The sequence below is a fragment of the Miscanthus floridulus genome, chromosome 2 (genome assembly GCF_019320115.1).
Source record: "Miscanthus floridulus cultivar M001 chromosome 2, ASM1932011v1, whole genome shotgun sequence".
Taxonomy (NCBI): domain Eukaryota; kingdom Viridiplantae; phylum Streptophyta; class Magnoliopsida; order Poales; family Poaceae; genus Miscanthus; species Miscanthus floridulus.
In genome coordinates, this window is record NC_089581.1 from 167,561,040 (window position 1) to 167,583,003 (window position 21,964).

At 45.5% G+C, this 21,964-nt stretch overlaps 1 pseudogene; it reads left to right on the plus strand.

The window, feature by feature from the left end:
• Nucleotides 1-7,897: 7,897 nt before the first annotated feature.
• LOC136535623 (uncharacterized) lies at nucleotides 7,898-20,934 on the plus strand (annotated as a pseudogene).
• The last annotated feature ends 1,030 nt before the right edge of the window (nucleotides 20,935-21,964 follow it).

A 21,964-nucleotide genomic window follows, 5' to 3' on the forward strand; every position in this document is an offset into this window, starting at 1 on the left:
AAAAATATGATTTCTAGCTTTTAAATCTGTTTAACCCATGAATGAAGGGATTTAAAATTAGAACGCATTCTTTTTAGGACGGTGTATATGCTTACGGTGTGTTCGCAAGGAGTGACAAGTAAGTGGTTTAGATAGGCAACGGATACCGCCACAACATCATCCTCATTACAGTTTGCAAAGGACCAAGCAGCCGCACGACCACGTGACGGATCCCGATCAATATAAGAGTGGCATTGCTATAGGCCGCCTATTTCAGGAGATACCGGTGTTTTGCCAACTGAGATGCGCATCAGATCTTTTCAGCTCAGTTGGCCCAACCGTGGATGGCTATTTTGTTAGGATAACTGAACTGGGAAAGGAAAAGTAAGACAGACTTGGGAAGAAGCAGCAGAGCACGGGGTTGGGTTCAGATGAATGATTATAGTTTGCCTTGTTTGGTTCCATCCATATTGTCCGTCTTTATGAGTATAGGTTCCCATATATACATTCGGCTTACGAGTGGACTGTCCCAGCAGCACAGCTGCTTCTAGTACCTAGGGATCAAGCCCATTGAGGCCCAGTAGTACGAGTACTTGAAAGCTTAACACGCTCACTCTTCCTCTGTGCTGTTGTCGAACGAAGTACCGCTGATGGGCCGTCTTCAGGCAATGCCGGTACAGTAGGTGCTGCCGTGACACTCCCCCTTCCTTTAGGACCTGCTTGACCCCAAGCAGGAGCGTTGGGGAACTGTTGCTTGAGAGGTTCGAGATCTTCCCATGTAGCTAATGATGGATGAAGTCCACACCATTTGATGAGGCCCTGCAGAACCACAACAGAAGAATTGCTGGAAGAAACACGGCGCTGAAGGACTTGTTCAGGAACCTGCAGCCCAGTCAGCGAAGATGGAAGTTCAGCCACTTGATGCTTAACAGGTAATGCTTGCTTCAATTGTGAGACATGGAAAACTGGATGGATCTGTGAAGTTGGTGGAAGAAGGAGCCGGTATGCTACTGAACCAACTCGAGCTGCAATCTGGAAATGACCAAAGAACTTGAACGACAACTTTTGATTTGCACGAGGAGCCAAAGAAGACCGGACATACGGTTGCAACTTGAGATATACCCAATCACCAGTCTGAAATGTTTTTTCCGATCTCTTTTTGTCAGCTTGGTCTTTCATACGACGCTGAGCACGTAGCAGATGCTGCTTGATCAAGTTTTGCATGACCAGTTTGTCTTCCAGCCAGTCAGTGAGCTCAACAGATGGGCATGCATCAATAGCATCAATGCCAAAGTATCGAGGAGAATAGCCATAGAGGACTTCAAATGGTGAACGATCCCGTGTCGAGTGTTAACTAGAGTTATACCAAAACTCAGCAAGATGAAGCCACTCAAACCATTTTACTGGAGTAGCATGAACAAAGCAGTGAAGAAAAGTTTCCATACATTGATTCACGCGCTCTGTTTGGCCATCCGTTTACGGATGGAATGCGGAGCTCATCTTTAGCTCGAGCTTAAACAATTCTTGCCATAGAGTACTTAGAAATATTTTATCACGGTCTGAAATGATGGAAGATGGTAAACCGTGAAGGCGGTAGACTTGCTGCATAAAAATCTTAGCCACGTTCAGTGCTGTAAATGGATGCTTAAGGGTAAGAAAATGACTGAATTTGGAGAAGCGATCCACTACGACCAAGATACAATTGTATCCATGAGACCGCGGAAGGCCTTCAACAAAGTCCATGGAGATAGACTGCCATGCAGAGGATGGTATAGGGAGTGGTTGCAGCAGGCCTAGATAGCAAGACCGATCAGGCTTGGACTGCTGACAAGTAGGACAAGTGGTGACGAAGTGATGCACATCAGATTTCATTCCGGTCCAGGCAAACAACTGATGAACATGACGACAGGTTACCGAAATACCTGAATGTCCACCGACTGCTGATGTATGCAGAGCCTGTATCACTTGAGCTTGCAATTTCTTGTTGTTACCAAGCCAGATGCAGTCTTTGTAGCGGAGAAGCCCATTCTGAAGAGTGAAATTGGGAACCGCAGATGGGTCCACAGCCAATTGTGCTATATAAAGCTGTGCGTGAGGATCAGAAGAGTAGCCGGCCACAATTTCAGCACACCATTGTGGGATTGCAGAAGACATGGCAAAATATGATTCTGGAGCATGTGGTCGGTGAGATAAAGCATCAGCTACATGATTGTCAGCCCCTTTCTTGTAGATGATCTGATATTGTAACCCAAGAAGCTTGGTAAAAACTTTCTGCTACCAAACTATATTCAGGCGCTGTTCGCTGAGGTGTATCAAGCTTTTCTAGTCAGTAAAAATGAGGAACTCAGCAAGCTATAAATAGGATCTCCATTGCTCTACTGCCAATAAAATGGCTATGTACTCTTTCTCATATGTGGATAGACCTTGAGTACGTGGACCCAATGGTTTACTGATGAATGTCAAGGGATGCCCTTGCTGTAGAAGAACAGCACCGACACCATTGTTAGATGCATCTGTTTCAATCGTAAATGGTTTAGTAAAGTCTGGAATAGCCAGGACTGGGGCCGAGCTCATGGCTTGCTTCAAGGTATCAAAAGCTAGCTGATGATCAGATGTCCAAACAAAATAGGTGCCCTTTTCAGCAAATTTGTTAATGGCTTAGCAATGACAGCAAAGTGTCTGATGAACTTCATGTAAAAACCAGCCAAACCCAGAAAACTGTGAAGTTCACTCACATTAGAGGGGGTTGGCCATGTAATAATGGCTTCAACCTTAGCAGGATCCGTGGCAATGCCCTCTGAGCTGATAATGTGGCCAAGATATGATAACTTTTGTTGAGCAAAGCAACACTTAGATAATTTGATGTGCCAATGCTCTGACTGCAGAAGCTCAAACACCTTCCTGAGATCAATCAAATGCTACTTATAAGTTGGACTGAAAACTAAAATGTCATCAAAGAATACTATAACACACTTGCAGAGAAGGGGTGCCAAAGTCAAATTCATGGCCTGCTGGAAAGTGTTTGGAGCTCCAGTGAGACCAAAAGCCATGACCTTAAACTCAAAGTGACCGGAGTGAGTGGAGAATGTTGTCTTATGTTCCTCACCCTCCTTGAGTCTGACTTGATGATAGCCAGCAAACAAATCCAAGATAGAAAACCAGCGAGCTCCAGATAATTCATCCATGAGTTGGTCAAAAACATGTATAGGAAAAGTGCCCTTGACTGTAAGATCATTCAAGTATCGATAGTCAACACAAAAACGCCAAGATCCGTCTTTCTTTCGCACCAACAGCACTGGAGATGAAAAGGAAGAGCTGCTAGGCTAGATTAGACCTTGTTGAAGCATTTGTGAGACTTGGGCTTCTATTTCATCTTTAAGTGCTGGCGGATATCGATAGGGCCTGATGTTGACTGGTCTAGCCCCTTGAACCAACGGAATGGTATGGTCATATGGTTTGACTGGAGGAAGTTTAGAAGGTGGATCACACACTGATTTAAAGTCCTGCAGGAGCTGTACTATATCAGCTGGTAACGGGGATGCCTCAGAATTAGGTTGAATCCCCGACTGAACTGACAACAGCTAAAAAACCATGTCAGAATATTGCAATTCAGGAGAGCCATGTAATACCATAGTGGAAGTCCCCATAGGAATTTGCATCCACTTGTTCCTCCAATCCACCCTCATTGGACTGAATTTCGCGAGCCAATCCATTCCAACAACAATATCATAAGAGCTTAATGGTAGGAGTTTCAGAGAATGAGTGAAAGAATGAGCAGCCATAGACCAACAACAATTCTCAGCAATAGAAGAACACTATAAAATATCACCATTTGCGACCTGTACTCTATAACTGGCTAGGCTCAAAGTAACAGACTGTAGCTTATCAGCAACATGAGTACTGAGAAAGGATGTAGTACTGCCGGAATCAACAAGAACAACAATGGGCATATCCTGAATAAAGCCAGCAAACTGCATGGTGCGAGAACTAGCAACTCCAGAAATAGATTCTTGCGAAATGACAAGGAACATTTGCTCTTGGGCAGGTGACGCATCATCAGGTTTAGTAATGGCTTCAGTGAGAACAAAGAGTTCCAGTACCTCTTGCATGGTGTGTAGTCGAACAGTAGCCGCACACTTGTGGTCACGCGACCATTTCTCTACACACTTATCACAGAGACTGTGGGCTCGACGATAGTTGCGGAGCGCTCGGAACTTGTCTTCGGCCATCTTGGCATTGGCGGGTGTAGTGAAGCCAGCATCATCAGGTTTGGAATTGCGATCACCTGCTCCCGGTGGAGGAGGAAGAGGGTACGCATTCCTGAATGCCGGTCGATGATAAGACGCCGGATCACGCCGACCGTCCTTGCGCTTGGAAGGATCGGCCACCTCTTCCTGCAATAGAGCTAAGGTATACACAGCATCCAAATTTTGGGGTCGTTGAACCACAATAACAGAACGAATATCTTCACGCAAACCATCAACAAAACGAGTCGTATAGTAGATCATGTCAATGTTTGGGTTATAGGCTTTGAGCTGATCGATCAATTCAGAGAAACGCTCGACATAATCGGTGACAGTGGATTCTTGGTGAATATGGAACATACGACGGATCAAAATTTGGTGTTGATCATGGCCAAAGCGCTCATGCAGCATGCTGCAAAAAGTGGGCCAATCAAGTGATTTCAGGAGGGGTTCTAGCGGCAGTATCCTTGAACTATTGTTTGGCGATTTTAAGCCAGAGGTGGGACTCAACTTGGTACATGTCAAAGTAATCCTCAGCATTAGAAATCCACAGCCGAACGTTCTCGCCGTGGAAAGTGGGAAAGGGAAACTTAGGTAAGCGACCAAGCGGCCAGGAATGGGGATCAGGAGGTTTGTTGCGCGCGGTATACAGATCATAAGCAGTACCATGGAATTGAGGGATTGAGTTCGTACCATTGGTCGGGGAATGAGTGAGGGTGGTGACAACCCTGAACTCATTCTCCCGTGGAGGTGTGTCGACGCCGTGCCCGCTGGGCCGAGCAGCCATTTCGACAGCAGATGGGCGCTTGTCGGTCTGCTCAACACCTGGTGGATACGCAAGCAGGCCCAGAGCAGAAGATGATTGCTCGACGACGGACCGATCCCATGCCTTGTTCAGCTTTAGAACCTTCAGGCGCATATTGTCGAGCACTCCCTCAGCGTCCTGGCGCCACTCTTCCAGGCCGCCCGTTACCTTCTCGATGATCTTCAGGCGACCGTCGTGGCGGCTCTCGGACTCAGTGAGGATGCTGTCGATGCGGGCCTCCGAGTCAGCGATGCGGCCAGTCGAGGCAGGTCTCCGATTCGATGATGCGTTGTTCCACCGAGTGCTCGGCATCTGCGAAACGCCGATCTAAGATCTGCGTCTGCTCCTTGAAAAGGCGCTGGAGCTCCGCCATCAGCTGTTGGCCTTCGGAACTTATGGCTCCTAGCTTCCTTGTGGATCGGGTGTAGTGGGGATGAGGTGGTGGTGGAGGTGGGGGTGGGGGGACTCGCCAGATCGAAGAGATTCGCCACAAATCGTCGAACGGGCCGTCAGAATTACAGGAGTTCGACGTTACTCAGCAGCTCACTGACCACCGGAAACTCGGACCAACCGACAGCGTTTGTTCAGGCGATCGATGGGTAGAAAATCTCACGGGGTCGGGATCGACTCGTTTATGATACCAGGTTTGTTAGGATAACTGAACAGGGGAAAGGAAAAGGAAGACAAACTTGGGAAGAAGATGCAGAGCACGGGATTGGGTTCAGATGAATAATTATAGTTTGGTTTGTTTGGTTCCATCCATGTTGTTCGTCTCTGTGAGCATAGGTTTCCATATATACATCTGGCTTACCGGTGGGCTATCCCAACAGCACAGCTGCTTCTAGTACCTAGAGATCAAACCCATTGAGGCCCAATAGTACGAGTACTTGGAAGCTTAACACGCTCACTCTTTCTCTGTGCTGTTGTCGAACAAAGTACCGCTGATGGGCCGTCTTCAGGCAATGCTGGTACAGTACGTGCTGCCGTGACATATTTCTATTTGCAATATTGAGACAGAGAGCAATATGCGATTCATCGTCTTCTCTGCTTCGTCCTTTCTTAATGTTACGGATTTGTAGCTATTCGCTCTTATCACCGATCTCGTTTACTGATTGTCCTCCCTCGTATGGTTGGCGGCACCGCATCCAACCGTAAGCTATTACAGTTCATCTCCAGATCATTAGTACGCTGATGATCTGTGAAACTGTGAAAGAGGCTCCATTGTCCTCTTGCAATTTTCCGTCGATGCCCTCGGATCGCATCTCTATCTCGTCCATGAACTCTCCCCGGTCTCCGACGCACATACGGTATATTTTTGTTACTGCACTGCACCGACTTTTGTCTCTCGTAGATTTTTTCAATTTATATGAGAACCTTTTTTGGAAAGGTAAAATCGAGAAAAACGTTGCTCAAAATGCACGAAATGTGTGTACAAGGAGTGACAAGCGACTGGTTTAGAGTGAAGCGCGAGCGCACTGCACACACCTAGTATGCGCCTGCAGTGACGTGGTTTGTCCCGACGGTACAGCCGCCGCACACACCGATGTTTTCCGTTCAAGATGCGCATCGGATCTTTCTTCCTTCTTCCCCCAACTCGGTTGGCACAGACACGTCGTGATCGTCTCAAATTCGCTAAGGCCGTAGAGCCTAGCGCGTTGTTCACGGACGCGGCTGTGCAAATTCAAGCGTCACTATCTATTCTGATGAGTGGTGTATAAGTATATGCAAGCAAAAAAAAATATGATTTATACCTGATAAAACTTGTCACTTTGTCGATCACGGTCCAGCTGTCCCTTTTCTATTCGTTGTTTGTATCATTTTATTTTGGAGGGAATTGAAATCTAAATAATAGACTAGACTATTTGACTTGAAATTTAACTTTCTATAACTTTTCTAAACTCACAGATAAGCCTATCGCAGATTTATAAGATGAGAGATGAAAATGAATTTTACAGATCATTACGCTATAATTCTATTCTCTAACTTATACCACGTTTTTCAACCCGTTTCCCTACAATAGGAATACAAACCTATAAGTATGTACCTTGTATGTCTAATAATAAATATATTACATATATAATTATATTAGCTTAATTAATCTATACCTAAATTATAATTATTAGAATGAATTTGATTCGGCCGGTTGCTTTCTCCCATCATCTTTCAGACTTTCACCCGCATCCTCCAATCCACCAAATTCCAAACTGTCCATGTAATTGAATGGGGGTATTAATTCATCATTTTTTAAAAACCGGGTATTAATTCATTTGCCCGGAAAAATGGTGAAGCATGCTGACTTTATTCATTTGCCCGGCAAAACGGCGTAGGCCGGCAGCGGCAGGGCATGGGCGCATGGCAGTCTATTTATATACAGTACACATGCTGCGCCATTGCTGCCTGCTCTGACCCCTCGATCTGGGGATGGAAGGCATGGACTTGTTTAGTTCTAAAAAGTTTTCTAAAATGTGGTATATCAGTGATAGTATCGAATTTTGTGATACGTGTATGGAATATTAAATATAGATAAAAAAACTAATTACACAGTTTGGTTGAAAATCGCGAGACGAACGTTTTAAGCCAAATTAGAGCAAGGCTAATAATACAGCCGGCAGGTCGGCTCTAAGGATCTTTGTAGCCTTCTCTTAGTCCACCCATATAATAGTTAACTCTTCACTATTAATACATGACCCACTTATCTCTCTCACAAAGTTTATCGATTCATGTCCTCTTCTCCCTCCTCTCCTTCTTCCTCCACCTCAGCATTCAGCCGGCTTGCAGCCTACCATTATATTTGTTCTTAGTCTATGATTGAACATTAATTATCAAATAAAAACGAAGATGTTACCTAAATTTCACCCCAGGGAACAAGTCCATCGTTTTCTTGTACTTTCCCTTCCGTCGGTGCCCTCGACCTCAATGCGCATCCCCATCCCGTCCATGCGCGCGACGGCGGGCAGTGCCAGTGCCAGTGCCACCGTGCTGGCGGCGGCCATGAACATGAAGCAGCAGCCGCACGGCGTGTCCACGCTCTTGGCGCTGCTCTCCCTCTCGCTGCTCCTCCTCCGCCTGCTCCTCCGCCTGCCTGGCCGCCTTCCGCGACGCCGCGCTGTCGCTCCACCTCCTGGCGCGCCTCCGCCTCCGCCTCCACGACGGCGGCGGCGCCACCACGCTGCGCGTCTGGTGCCCCGCCACCCCGTCCTCCAAGCCGCCGCTGCTCCTCCTCCACGGCTTCGGCGGGGACGCCAAGTGGACGTGGGCGCGCAACCTCCCGCGCTTGTCCCGCCATTTCCACGTGTACGCGCCGGACCTCGTCTTCTTCGGCGCGCAGTCCCGGTCCGCGTCGCCGCTCCGCTCCGTGGCGTTCCAGGCCCGCTGCGCCGCCGAGGCCATGCGCCTCCTCGCCGTGCCCCGCTACGACGTCGCGGGGATCAGCTACGGCGGCTTCGTCGCCTACCGGATGGCCGCCGCCGAGGCCAGCGACGCCGTGGGCAGGCTCGTCATCATGACCACCGGCGTCGCGGCCACGCCCGGGGAGATGCGGGCGATGGCGGCAAGGGAGGACCGCACCGTCGAGGAGGCGCTGCTGCCGGACACTGCCGAGGGGCTGCGCTTCCTCGTGCGACGCTCCATGCATCGCCCCCCGCCGTGGATGCCGGACTTCGTGCTTGAGGACTTCATCCAGGTTAGCACTACATCGCGTGTACGTATTTCGCTGTACGTGCTTGCGTCTGGTAGGGGTGTCCTTCGGCCGGGTGCATTGGTTTTCTTTCTTCTTCCTCCCGACTCTCGAGATCTCGTGTGTGCACCGAGGCTGAGGTAGACATGCACGCACGGCGCACCACGGCACCAGCGTTCTGCAACTTTGATTTGGTTTTGAACTTTTGATCCGCCATGTCATGTCATTATGTCAACCGCGCATATGGTTTATTGTCTCCCGCACTCTAAAAAGGAGCGTGCTTCTCATTTTCTAAGAAGTGGATTAATTTTGATTTTAACCAACTTTATAAAAAGATAATATTAACCTCTTTTATATTATAAAATGTATATTTCATATTTTAGTAACTAGATATATAGCCTGGGGTCATAAAATTTTGGACTAAACTTCAATAATTAATTGGACGCGGACGTGGGAGCTTTGAGAACCGAGAAGAACGCACACACGGATTCGATCTTTGTATCGGAACCGAGAAGAACGCCAGCGCGTGAACTCCGAGTATAGGATGGTTCGTATAGACGTGGAAGCGTGACCAAGGATCGAGATTTGGTATCACCGGGTAGATGATGATGTTACAGTCTTTTTCAATGTAATAGATATAGATATAGATACATGCATGTGCGTTGCACCGGGGTCATAATTTTTTGAATTTAATCTTAGTAATCGGCCACGGACGCGTGAGCTCTAAGGACTTCGTATCGGATGTGGACATGTGGTCCCGGTCTTTGTACCGGAACTGGTAGGACGTGGACGTGTGAGCTCCGAGTAGAGTATAATTCATATCCGACGTGGACACATAAGTAGAGATCAAGATTTGATATCACCGGATAGATGATGACTTTAAAGTCTTTTTAGGTGTAATATAATATAAAATAATATAAGAGAGAGATAGAATAGAAGAAGAAGATATGGATCGGGATAGTGATAGAGAAGAGATAATAATACTAAGTATTATAAATGTTATTAGTATCTTTATATAATTTTATCTAATAATTTTGAATTTGATTGATTTATTAGAAAGGCTAAACTTGCTATCGATTGAATGCTTAGAAAGCGAGTTGAAAAAAAAAAGAATCCTTAGAAAGCGACAAATATAAGTACAAGAAAAAACACGTACTCCTACTCCTATTCACAGAGTGGGGAGGTCCAGTAGATCTGGTGCCGCGTGTCACGGATGCCGCCGATCTCGTCGATTCCTTTGGTCGCTAGCCCATTACGTGGACCCACGCCTAGTAAAAAGAACTTTACAAAGATTCTCGGATTACGCTGCCAGTCGGGCATGCCGCAGCGTAATGCAAGCGGGCAGCCGGGCGCCGAGGGCACATGGCAGCGTACGCGACACTGCGCGTCAAGTTGCGTGCAGATCGAGCAGCGGACACGGACACCTGGGCAGGACGGAACAGATAGGGTGTGTCAGGTTGCGTGGGTCTACCTACGCTTGGCTAGACAAATGAGCTAGGCTTGAGCCTGTCCAAGTTAATCCATTCTAGACCTTGTTTAGATCACCTCCAAATTCTAAGTTTTTTCACTCTTTCTCTATCACATCAATTTTTAGTCGCTTACATGGAGTATTAAATGTAGGTAAAAAAAATAACTAATTGCACAGTTTAGTTGAAAATCACGAGATAAATCTTTTGAGCTTAGTTGGTCCACGATCGGATAATATTTACCAAATAAGACGAAAACGCTACTATTCATCAGGTTGCAATTTTTTGCAATCTAAACATGGTCCTAGTAGTATTTGGATGTCATACGCTAGTTGAGCCTAGCTAAGGCTTCTTTAGTTCCATCCAAAAACCAAAAAATTTCTTGCAGTATCCGTCACATCGAATCTTGTGGTATATGTATGGAGTACTAAATGTAGATGAAAAAAAAACTAATTGCACAGTTAGGTAAGAAATCGCGAGACGAAACTTTCGAACCTAATTAGTCTATAATTAGACATTAATTGCCAAATAAAAACGAAAGTGCTACAGTACCCTAAACCTAAAAATTTTTGGATCTAAACATGCCCTAAGTCAGTTTTTGTTTGGTTGTCTGGATTAGTTGGTACTGCTATCTCTTCTCTACAATGATGACCTTATCCCCTTCACCTTGTTCATCTTGACGGCTACCGGCGGCGGCCCTCTGCTTCATCCCTGCTCCCATGGCTTACAACATCACCACCACAAAATCCTCCACTACCCAAAGGCCTTGTCTAGTTTCAAAAAGTTTTCCTAAAAAATGTTACAGTAGCCATCACATCGAATCTTGCGATACGTGCATAGAGCATTAAATATAGACGAAAAAAAAACTAATTGCACAGTTTGGTTGGAAATCGCGAGACGAACGTTTTGAACCTAATTAGTTCATAATTGAATACTAATTGCCAAATAAAAACGAAAGTGCTACAGTGGCCAAATTCCTAAATTTCATCCACTAAACAAGGCCATAATATCAAATCAAAAGGAAAAAAATTGTCGCCGAAACGAGAGGAAAAAAGAGGAACGAATAAACAATCGCGTGCGTTGTCTTCCTCCGCGGCGACGGTGAGGCGCCCGGCGCCGTGCCCGTCGTGCCCGCTGCTGGCGTCACCCACGCCGACCGTCGGCTCCACCAGCTCATGGCCCTAGACCTCGACCGCGCGGCGTTGTTCCTGGACCTAGCAACGGCGCGGGGTGTGTCCGTGTAGAGCCGGGGATGGGGAATAGGGCCGCCGTCAGTAGAGGGAGCAGGGGAGGAGGGAGTGCGAGGCTGAGCCGAGGGCGTGCGCGGTCACGGCCGGAGTGGTGGTCGCAGCACCGCCGTCGGCCTCCTCGAGTCGGTCGCGGAGATGGGAGGCGTGGAGTGGGGGCGCGGAGGAGCGGTGGGGCCAAGCTGGCGTCCATGGCGGGCAGGGATGGCGGTGAGGAGGGGGATGGGGCGGGGTCTGCTCGACCGAGCTGGCGTCCATGGCGGGAGGAGTAGCGGCGCCGAGGAGGAGCAGCAGTGCGCGAGCACAGAGGTGAGGAGCGCTCGCACTGCACGGAGGTGACATGAACCGAGAAGAAAGGCTAGCCTAGGCCTGGCTCCAGTTGAACGACCGATTCAGGCGTTCAATCTTGGCCCAGCAAGGGGTACGGATGGCCAGCCCTAGCCAGGCCGCAACCCACTTTCAGGCAACTAAACAGGCCAAAATTAGCTTTAAGGAGTCAGGCTAGAGGTTAGCCATCCAACCAACACACACTCGTATGAGCTGGGATTGTCCTCGTCTCCTCAGAGAGGTCAATGGGTCTGAAATCCGTTGATAGACTAGAAAACAGCCGCAGCTTTGCTGCGCCCCAAAAGCTTGTGCCCCTGCTGGACTAAACCAGCCTCTTGATGTCTCTAGCTGTCCACAATGCTCACTGATGTTAATTTTGACCCTGTATCGGTAGGAGAAAAAACATGGACTAATTTCTGGAGTGAGGTATTCTACAATTCACTGCATAAATGTTTTTTTATTTATGAACTTGTCACTGGTGTTTACGCAATGAGATTTACCAAGGAACAAGAACTGTTAATTACCATTGTTAAGTGAGGTAACTCGTCATCATAAGTTTGAGCGATTTATTAGAACAAAAGAAATAGCGTATACATAAGGTTGATAGCTTACATGAATATCTCTCTCTCTCTCTCTGCGACAAGCTTACATGAATCTCTATATATAAATCATACCAAATTCTCAGTTGAAGTATATTTATTGAATAAAAAACTACCTTATCTTAGGAAAAAAACGATGGTGCAATGATCCTGGTGTTTAAGCATTAACCAAGGCAGTGATATTTACCAAAGTAAATAAAATGTAATGTGTAACATGAAACCTTCTTGTTAAGAGGGACCCATGCTTCAAATTTGATTACAATGTTGAGAACTTGAGATCAATACCCACTTGGGTATATGCTACAAAAGATTGGAAACGACTGATTCTTGATTGAGCTAACATCTTCAAAATGGATTTCTGACGTGATAAATGGATTGGATGGGAGTAGATTCCATGGAACTTGTAGCCGACATCCTATAGGGCCATCTCAAAGTAATGTCATAAATAGTTGTGGGAAAGGAAAACACGTTGGGGTTTGATTACAGAATAGTGATTTATTAGAGGAAATACCAAATTGGAATGGAACCAACACCTCCACTCATATCATTTCCAGTAGAGATTAAACTTGGTTCACTCACACATGGTCTGACAGCTTAAAGATTGCCTGTGTTTATACCTTACCGAGACAAAGAAATATGCTTGTTGTTTCCTCCTTAGAACACTTGCCCTTGCACACTCCTTGGTTCAAATAGTTTTTATGCACATTGATTTGAGGACATTCAAAAATCTAATCCACCGTAGATGTCAATGCCATATTTAAGTTGAAGGTAGTCAGCATACAACATAATCTCTTCCACACATTTGAATTTGGCCTACAAGAGTTGGGGCAAGTCCAGATGTTCCATCTAAATTTATTTGTTTTTGATGCTTGAAAATGCAAACAAAATATTTGTGCACACACGAGATTCTCAACTAGGCTCTTACTGTACAGGAATCATAGGCTTTCTCTTAAACTCATGCTGGCTAAATTTTCTCTGAACATGTTGGGTGATAAGCCTTTTGTAAGCGGATCCACGAGCATCTTTTCTGTACTTATATGCTCAAAACTAATTATATGATTCCGGACTTTGTCTTTCACAGCATAATACTTTGGGTTAATTGGATCCATGCCATTATAATTTTTGATGTTTAGAGAAACGCCATTACTATTCGTCTATTTTGAAGCATGCCATTACAATTCTTCGTTTTCCACAAAAATGCCACTGAATATGTATGGACACAGTCTGGACCTAGCTGTAGGCGTATACGAAGACGTATACTTCATCTCCCCTGTCACTGACATGCGGGCTCCACATGTCATCTTCTTACTCTCCTCATCTCTCTCTCTGGCTCTCTCTCTCCATCCCGACGTGGCCATGGCGGGCGCTGCCGGCGGTGACAGCTGTGGGCTTGCGGGCGAGCCGACGAGCCGCTATCGTGACCCCGCGCGCCGTGGGCGAGCAGCCAGCGACGGGAGCACCACAGCCGAGCAGCAGGACGCGGCCGGTGCAGAGCTCGCGTCCTAGGCGGCGCGCCGAGGACGCGGCCGGCGCTGAGCTCGCGGCCTGACCGGCGTGTTGCTGCTGCTGCTACTGCTGCTCGGCGTGCTACTGCTGCTCGCGGGCTGTCTTCCTCTCTGTTCTCTCCCGTGCACACTCTGCACATGGCTTGCTCGCCGATGTGGGCTCGGAGTTGAGCTAGGGGCCATGGGATACGCTGGGGAGAGATGCAAATGGAGAAGGAGATCACCACGACACCGATGGTGGGCTTCTTGTCATCGAATGCTGACCGAAGAAGGAGGGAGCGGAGGCGAGGCGGACGGCAACTCCAGTGAGCTCACAGCGAAGGTGTTGCTGGCTTGGGTTGATGCAAAGGTGCGGTTTCACAGACTCGTAGTGCCTCTGCGAACTCGACCGAGGAGGAAATGAGGTCGGAGGTGGTCGGAGCGTGGAGAACAGCGAGCTCAAACCGAGCTCGACAATGGCGGCTGTACCAGGTGGAAATGGGTGCTGGAGAGTGGGGAAGGGCTCGGGTAGTGGTGGAGCGGTGGAGGTGTGTGCTCGCAGGTGCTGAGGCCCAGCTTATATAGGGCAGAGAGGGAGCGAAGAGGAGCCGATCGCGAGCTCAGAGGCAAGCCGTCCATGGCGGCTGCGATTGGCGCGCCCGAGGTGTGCGGATGGCGCTGCGACTTCTACGAGGGTAGGGGGCGTGGAAGGAAGGGAGGGTCCTCGCGGTGGGTGAGCTTTGTTGTGGCAGGAGCGGGAGGAGATGGGTTGTTGCTCGTGGGCTGCTGGCGTGCTGCTGCTGCTGCTCGCCATGGCCGTGGCCACGTCGGGATAGAGAGAGAGAGGAGGAGAGGAGGAAGAAGAAGATGACATATGGGGCCCGCGTGTCAGTGACAGGGGAGATGAAGTATACATCTTCGTATACGCCTGCAGCTGGGCCCAGACTGTGTCCATACGTATTCGGTGGCATTTTTGTGGGAAACGAAGAATTGTAATGACATACTTCAAAATAGATAAATAGTAATGGCGTTTCTCCAAATATCGAAAATTATAATGGCATGGATCCAATTAACCCTAATACTTTATGTCAATGTGTTTGGCAGCACCACTTGACTTATTGTTATGAGCATAACATACTGCTGTATTATTATCGTAGTATAACTTGAGTGGCCTATGTATGGCATCTACTACTTTCAACCCGGGCATGAACTTCTTCAACCAATTCACCTACCATGTGGCCTCATAACACCCTACAAACTCAGCATACATCATAGACGATGTATTGACGGTTTGCTTGGAGTTTTTCTATGATATAGCTCCTTCTGCGATAGTAAATATATATCCTGACGTGGACTTTCTATCATCTCTTGCATAATCTGAATCTGAACACCCCTCTATGTGTAGGAAAGAAGATCTTTTGTATGTTAGCATGAGGCCTTTTGTGCCTTGCAAGTAACACAAAACTTTCTTACCAGTCTCTAGTGTTCTATTCCTGGATTACTCTGATATCTGCCAAGAAATCCTGTAACAAACAGGGCAGTGTAAACACTTGAGCATACTGTAAACTTCCGACAGCTGAAGCATATGGAACCGCTTTTATTTGATCGATCTCATATTAGTTACTAGGATATTGGAATTCCCTAAATCTATCGTCCTTGACTATGGGAGCAGGTGAAGGCTTATAATTTTGCATACTGTATTTCTTTAAACCTTTTCTAAGTATGCCTTTTGTGATAATCCTAGAACCCTCTTCTTTCTATCTCAGTGAATCTCTATTCTTAGAACAAACGAAGCCTCACCGAGATCCTTTGTATCAAAATTCGAGGATAAGAACTTCTTCGTTTCTAGTAGTAGATTAATATCACTACTAACGAGTAAGATGTCATCCACATACAAGATTAGGAAAATGTATTTCTCATTCTTGAACTTTGCATAAACACAATTGTCCTCTACATTTTATTGAAACTCAAACTTCTTTATTGTACTATAAAACTTTAAATACCACTGTCTTGATGCTTGTTTTAATCCATAAATGGATTTCTTCAGGCGGCATCCCATACATTCTTTTTCTTCCACAACAAAATCTTTTAGTTGTGCCATGTAAACATTTTCCTCCAAATCCTCGTTTAGGAACGCCGTCTTTACATCCATCTGATGTAATTCTAGATCGTAATGTGCTACAAGCACCATTATAATTTTAAAAGAATCCTTACATGAGACTGAAGAAAATGACTCATTGTAATCTATGCCTTCTCTTTGCGTGAAGCCTTTCACCACAAGTCGCACTTTAAATCTTTCTACATTCTCTTTGGAGTCATATTTAGTTTTATAGACCCATTTACAGCCTACTAGTCTTGACTCCTTTAGGAATTATTTCTAAATCCCAAACACCGTTGGTATTCATTTATCTCATTTCATCTTGCATGGCTTCAAGCCACTTTGATGAGTGAGCGCTTCTCATGGCTTCTTCAAATGAGGTGGGATCACCCTCCTATTTAAAATTCTTCACATTCATAGACTTCGTAGTCATCAGGAATGGCTGGTTTTCTGACTCTTTGAAACCTTCTAGGGGCCTTGTTAGTTGACGCTTGAATCTATATGAGGTTGTTGTTGCTCTTTGTGGGGGATATGACCCCTGGAACCCACAAGATAAGACATGGGCCACACCATCAGAGATGACCCAGCCCATAAGATCAAGGTGTGCATGACACTAGTCGACTGTGTATTGTAAGATATTGTATAGTATCAAACATGATAGTTTCCTTGTAACCCTACCCCTCTAGAGTATATAAGGAGAGGCAGGCATTGCCTTCTAGAGCCCCCAGGCATAGCCCTAGGGTCAACTTGCGTGCCCTGGGCTGGAGGTCTTGCCATCTCCACCGTCGGCCTCTCCTCCGCCTGTTGCTCGGGGACTCCCTTTGCCCGCTGCTCGGGGACTCCCTCCCCTTCCTTCAATTGCTCCTCCACGCACGTGTTGTGCGGAGGTGCTTCGTGCTTGGAGAAGGAGCTATCGGAGCCCCATCGTCATCCGACCACTCGAACATCTCCACACTTCGTGTCTGGGTGGTCTGGTCACCGCCAAGCGAGATGTCACCTAGTTTGCGGGGAACAACACCCGTTGTCTTCCTTTTCTTCTGGGTCAGCTCATCTACTGCTGCCCTCTTCGCTCGGACTATCTCTGACACTAGGAGAGTACTCTCTGTCGGACCAGCGTCTGCGCCTTTGGACTCCGACGAGGCGCTAGCCGCATCTTCTTTAGGTCGAGCCGGTGGCTGGGTGTCTACTACCTGTGTGATATGCACACGCCTATGGATCACGTGTGACGAGTAGTTGTGGCCCGATCTTCTCGAAGGATCCGCGAACTTGATAACTATCGCTGCGTGACCTAGTGAAGAGGTAGTGCACCAGTGAGTCTGCATACGCGATGAACTACCAAGACAATCACCCTTCCACGTATCGACAAAGCCAACCCACGCAATCACACCATAAAGATATGAAGGCACAAACTGGCTGAACCATAGTTCGGCGTTCTACAACTCCCTTAGGAATCGAAAGAACAAGTTTGCAAGTCTCTCAAGACTCATGTGGAAAGAAGAGCTCAAAGAGTTTGTATTTCTGAATTGGTAGTTCCAAAAAGTCCCTCACATCATCTATTACATGGATATATATAACACTAGTGGAGTCTTCAGTTCAGATTAAAGAAAATAAATGAGAACATGCAGTATGAAGTTGTAGCACTCCTATTAATAGTGTGGCCTTATGGAGCTCTTTGGATGGTTGGTATTCAGCTGCATGCTTCTGTGTGTGGTGAAACAATAGCCTGGTTGCTAATTGCCTTCCTAAACTTAGGAATTAATTGTTTTGCATATCCACAATTGATCTGCTTGGTAGCTGAATGGTCCATCCTCTCTATGCACATCCAGGCTTCTTAGTCCATATATTTGGAGGGCAGAAACCATCATCATCCCATGCCTGTTCATGCACTCCATCATTCCTAAGAACATTAAAACAAGTACTCAAAAGCATATGATCATCCAAAATAATCTAATTATTTAACACAAGGTTAGCGTTGACCTGAGAATGCATTTCCTTCTCTAGTTGCTTAGCTCTACTCCTTGTAATTGGACCCACTATATCAGATATAGTTTCATTAGGAGGTGGAGAGGAGTTGATGCTAGAGGTGTCCTCATTAGCCTCCCCCTCTTGAGAAGGAGTCGTCCTCGACTCAAACTCACCAACAAATGGAAGCAAATCTTTGACATTGAATGTTGTACTCACATTGGAATATTCAGGGGGAGCTCAATTTTGTAAGCATTATCATTTATCTTTTCGAGAACCTAGAATGGACCATCACCCCGTGGGAATAACTTACTCTTGTGTCGTTGGGGAAATCGATCCTTGCGTAGATGCAACCACACGAGGTCACCGGGCTGGAACATAACTTTCTTCTTACCTTTGTTCACGTGCTTTGCATACCATGTAGATTTCTTCTTGATATTCCTTCTTGTGTCAGCATGTAGCTTCTTAATAAATTCTGATCTCTTTGCCGCATCCATGTTAACTTGTTCCTATAATGGTAAAGGCAAAAGATCCATGGGTGTATGTGGTTTAAAACCATAAACAATTTCAAAGGGACAAAAATTTGTTGTTGAATGTACTGCCCTGTTATAAGCAAATTTGACGTGTGGAAGGCATTCTTCCCACATCTTCAGATTCTTTTTCAGCACAGCCCTCAACATTGTAGATAGAGTACGGTTGACAACTTCAGTTTGTCCGTCAGTTTGTGGGTGACAAGTAGTAGAAAATAACAACTTGGTTCCAAGTTTTCCCCATAATGTCTTCCAAAAATAGCTCAAAAATTTCGTATCCTGGTCTAAAACAATAGTCTTGGGCACTCCATGCAAACGAAACTATGTCCTTGAAAAACAAGTCAGCAATGTGTGAAGCATCATCGCTCTTATGACACGGAATAAAATGTGCCATCTTTGAGAAGCGATCTACAACAACAAAAATGGAATCCGCCCCCCCTCGGAGACCGAGGTAAGCCTAGAATAAAATCCATGGATATATCTTCCCAAGGTACATTTGGAATCGGTAATGGAATATATAAACCATGGGGATTAAGGCGGGACTTAGCTTTCAAGCAAGTTATGCACCGCTCAACATGTCGCTGGACATCACGTCTCATATGTGGCCAAAAGAAATGATCAGAAAGCATGTCCAATGTCTTTTTTACACCAAAATGACCAGCTAACCCACCAGCATGTGCTTCCTACAAAAGAAAATTGCGAAGAGAGCAAGCTGAAATACATAATTTGTTAGTCCGAAATAAGAATCCATCATGCACATAGAATTTATCCCATCCTTTGCCAACAATGCACTTAGAGAAAGGTTCTTTAAAATTAGAATCATTAGCATAAAGTGTTTTAACTGATTCCAATCCAAGCACTTTTGTATCTAGTTGTGTAATCAAACCACATCTTCTTGACAAAGCATCTGCAACAATGTTATCTTTACCACGCTTATGTTTGACAGCATAGGGAAATGTTTCAATGAACTCAATCCATTTTGCATGGCGACGGTTTAGTTTACCTTGGCTTTTGAGATATTTCAAAGCTTCACGATCATAATGGATTACAAATTCTTTAGGTAATAAGTAATGTTGCCAAACTTCCAAAACTCGAACTAAGGCATAAAGCTCTTTGTCATAGACAGAGTAGTTCAGATGTGGACCATTTAGTTTTTCAGAAAAATAGGCAACATGTTTACCTTCTTGAAGTAGCACACCTCCAATGCCAATACCACATGCATCACATTCGATCTCAAAAGGCTTACCAAAGTCTGGTAGTTGTAGTAGCAGTGCTTCACAAAGCTTTCTTTTCAACTCTTCGAAGGCTTGGTCCTGTTCATCCCCCCACTTGAATGGAACATCCTTCTTTGTCAAATTGTTAAGAGGTGCAGCGATTGTGCTAAAATCTTTAACAAAGCACCGGTAGAAACCCGCAAGACCATGGAAACTTCGAACTTGGCTCACATTTTTAGGAGTAGGCCAATCCTTTATCGCTTTAACCTTCTCTTCATCAGCCTGGATGACATCTGCAGTCACAACAAAACCAAGAAAAACAACATGATCTGTGCAAAAGGTGCACTTAGAAATATTTCCGTACAATTTCTCTACTCTGAAAATAGCAAGGACTGCACGGATATGATCAAGATGTTCATCAAATGATTGACTATAGATCAAGATATCATCAAAATATACAACTATGAATTTTCCAATGAAAGCTCTTAAAACATGATTCATTAAACGCATAAAAGTTGAAGGAGCATTTATCAAACCAAAGGGCATCACAAGCCATTCATATAAGCCAAATTTGGTCTTAGATGTTGTCTTCCATTCATCACCAATTTTCATATGAATTTGGTGATAGCCGCTGCGTAAATCAATTTTGGTGAAAATAGTTGAGCCATTCAATTCATCTAACATGTCATCAAGCCTAGGAATAGGATGGCGATATCTTACAGTTATAGCATTGTAGCACGACAATCGACACACATGCGCTAAGACCCATCTTTCTTAGGGACCAAAAGTACTGGAACAACACAAGGTGATAGAGATTCATGAACATACCCTCTGTCCAAAAGCTCTTTTACCTGTCACTGAATTTCTTTTGTTTCTTCAGGATTGGTACGGTAGGCTGGACAATTTGGAAGAGAAGCACCAGGTACTAAATCAATTTGGTGCTCAATGCCACGGATGGGAGGAAGACCAGTTGGCACCTCATCAGGAAAAAACATCCTCAAAGTCCTATAATAAATCAAGAACAACATGTGGCAGCGATGAAGGTAAATCGTTAGTTGACAATAGGACCTCCTTGTGTAGGAGCACAAAGAATGGGGCTGTGGTGTTCTTCACTTCTCTCAAATCACTCTTGCTCACAAATAAACACTCAGTTTGTCATGGTAGTTTTGTATTTTCAGGAGGCTTTATGTGGCTGGATGGTTTAGGAGTCTCTCCCTTACTATTTTTGGAGGTCTCATAGAATTTTCTTTTCTCACTCTCCTCCCTTTTCTTGTGATCAACATCAGAAGAATGTATGTCTTCTGGAGATAATGGAACAAGAACCACCTTCTTCTCTTTGTGAATAAATGTGTATTTGTTTGACCGACCAAAATGCACAGAATCAACATCGAATTGCCATGGACGACCCAAAAGTAAGTGGTGCGCTTGCATAGGAACAATATCACAGTCAACCTCATCATGATAGTCACCAATTGAAAATGATAAGCGGACCATGGATGAAACCTTCACTGTCCCTGAATTATTCAACCATTGCATATGGTACGGGTGTGGATGGCGACGTGTGGGCAGGCCAAGCTTCTCAACAAGCAGGGCACTAATAATATTGTTGCAGCTCCCACCATCAGTTATGAATCTGCATACCTGTCCCTTCACTTTGCATCGTGATTGAAACAAATTATGGCGTTGCCCTTGCTCAGTTGCAAGTAATTGAGTAGAAAGAACTCGCAGAACCACCAAACAATGATCTGGTGTTTTCAAAATAGAAGCATTTGTAGTGGAATTTGTAGCAGACCCTAAATGAACTACCATTGTGGGACAAAATAGGAGCCTCCAAATTATTAATATCAGCAAGCAAATCATCAAAATCAGCGCTTGTGATTTCCTTTGGATTCACAGGAATAATAGCTTGTGGTATGGCACCTTGAGCAACATGTGGAATAGACTGAATGGCCAAACAATTCAAGCCCAGCTCATATTCACCATCCTCAGCTTGATACTCACAAGTTTCAATGTTCTCATCTGCCAAAGCCAGGATATTGTGCTCATCCTGCTCTCCACTTTGAGAGTCATAAGAGCCATTAGCAAGTGCTATAATAGCACGCCTATTGGGGCATTCAGCTTGCTTATACCCATGACCACCACACTTAAAACACTCAATCTTACTTATCTTCCTTGGGGCAGCAGCAGCAGAGGAGTTTGACTAATTGGAGCTTACAACTTTGCCTTTCGAATCAAATTGTTTGGCAGAAGTCGAAACTGAACGAGAAGTTGCATGAGATGAAGGTGTGTGCACCCCTGACCCTTGCTGTTGTGAATGGCAAAAGCCAGGATAT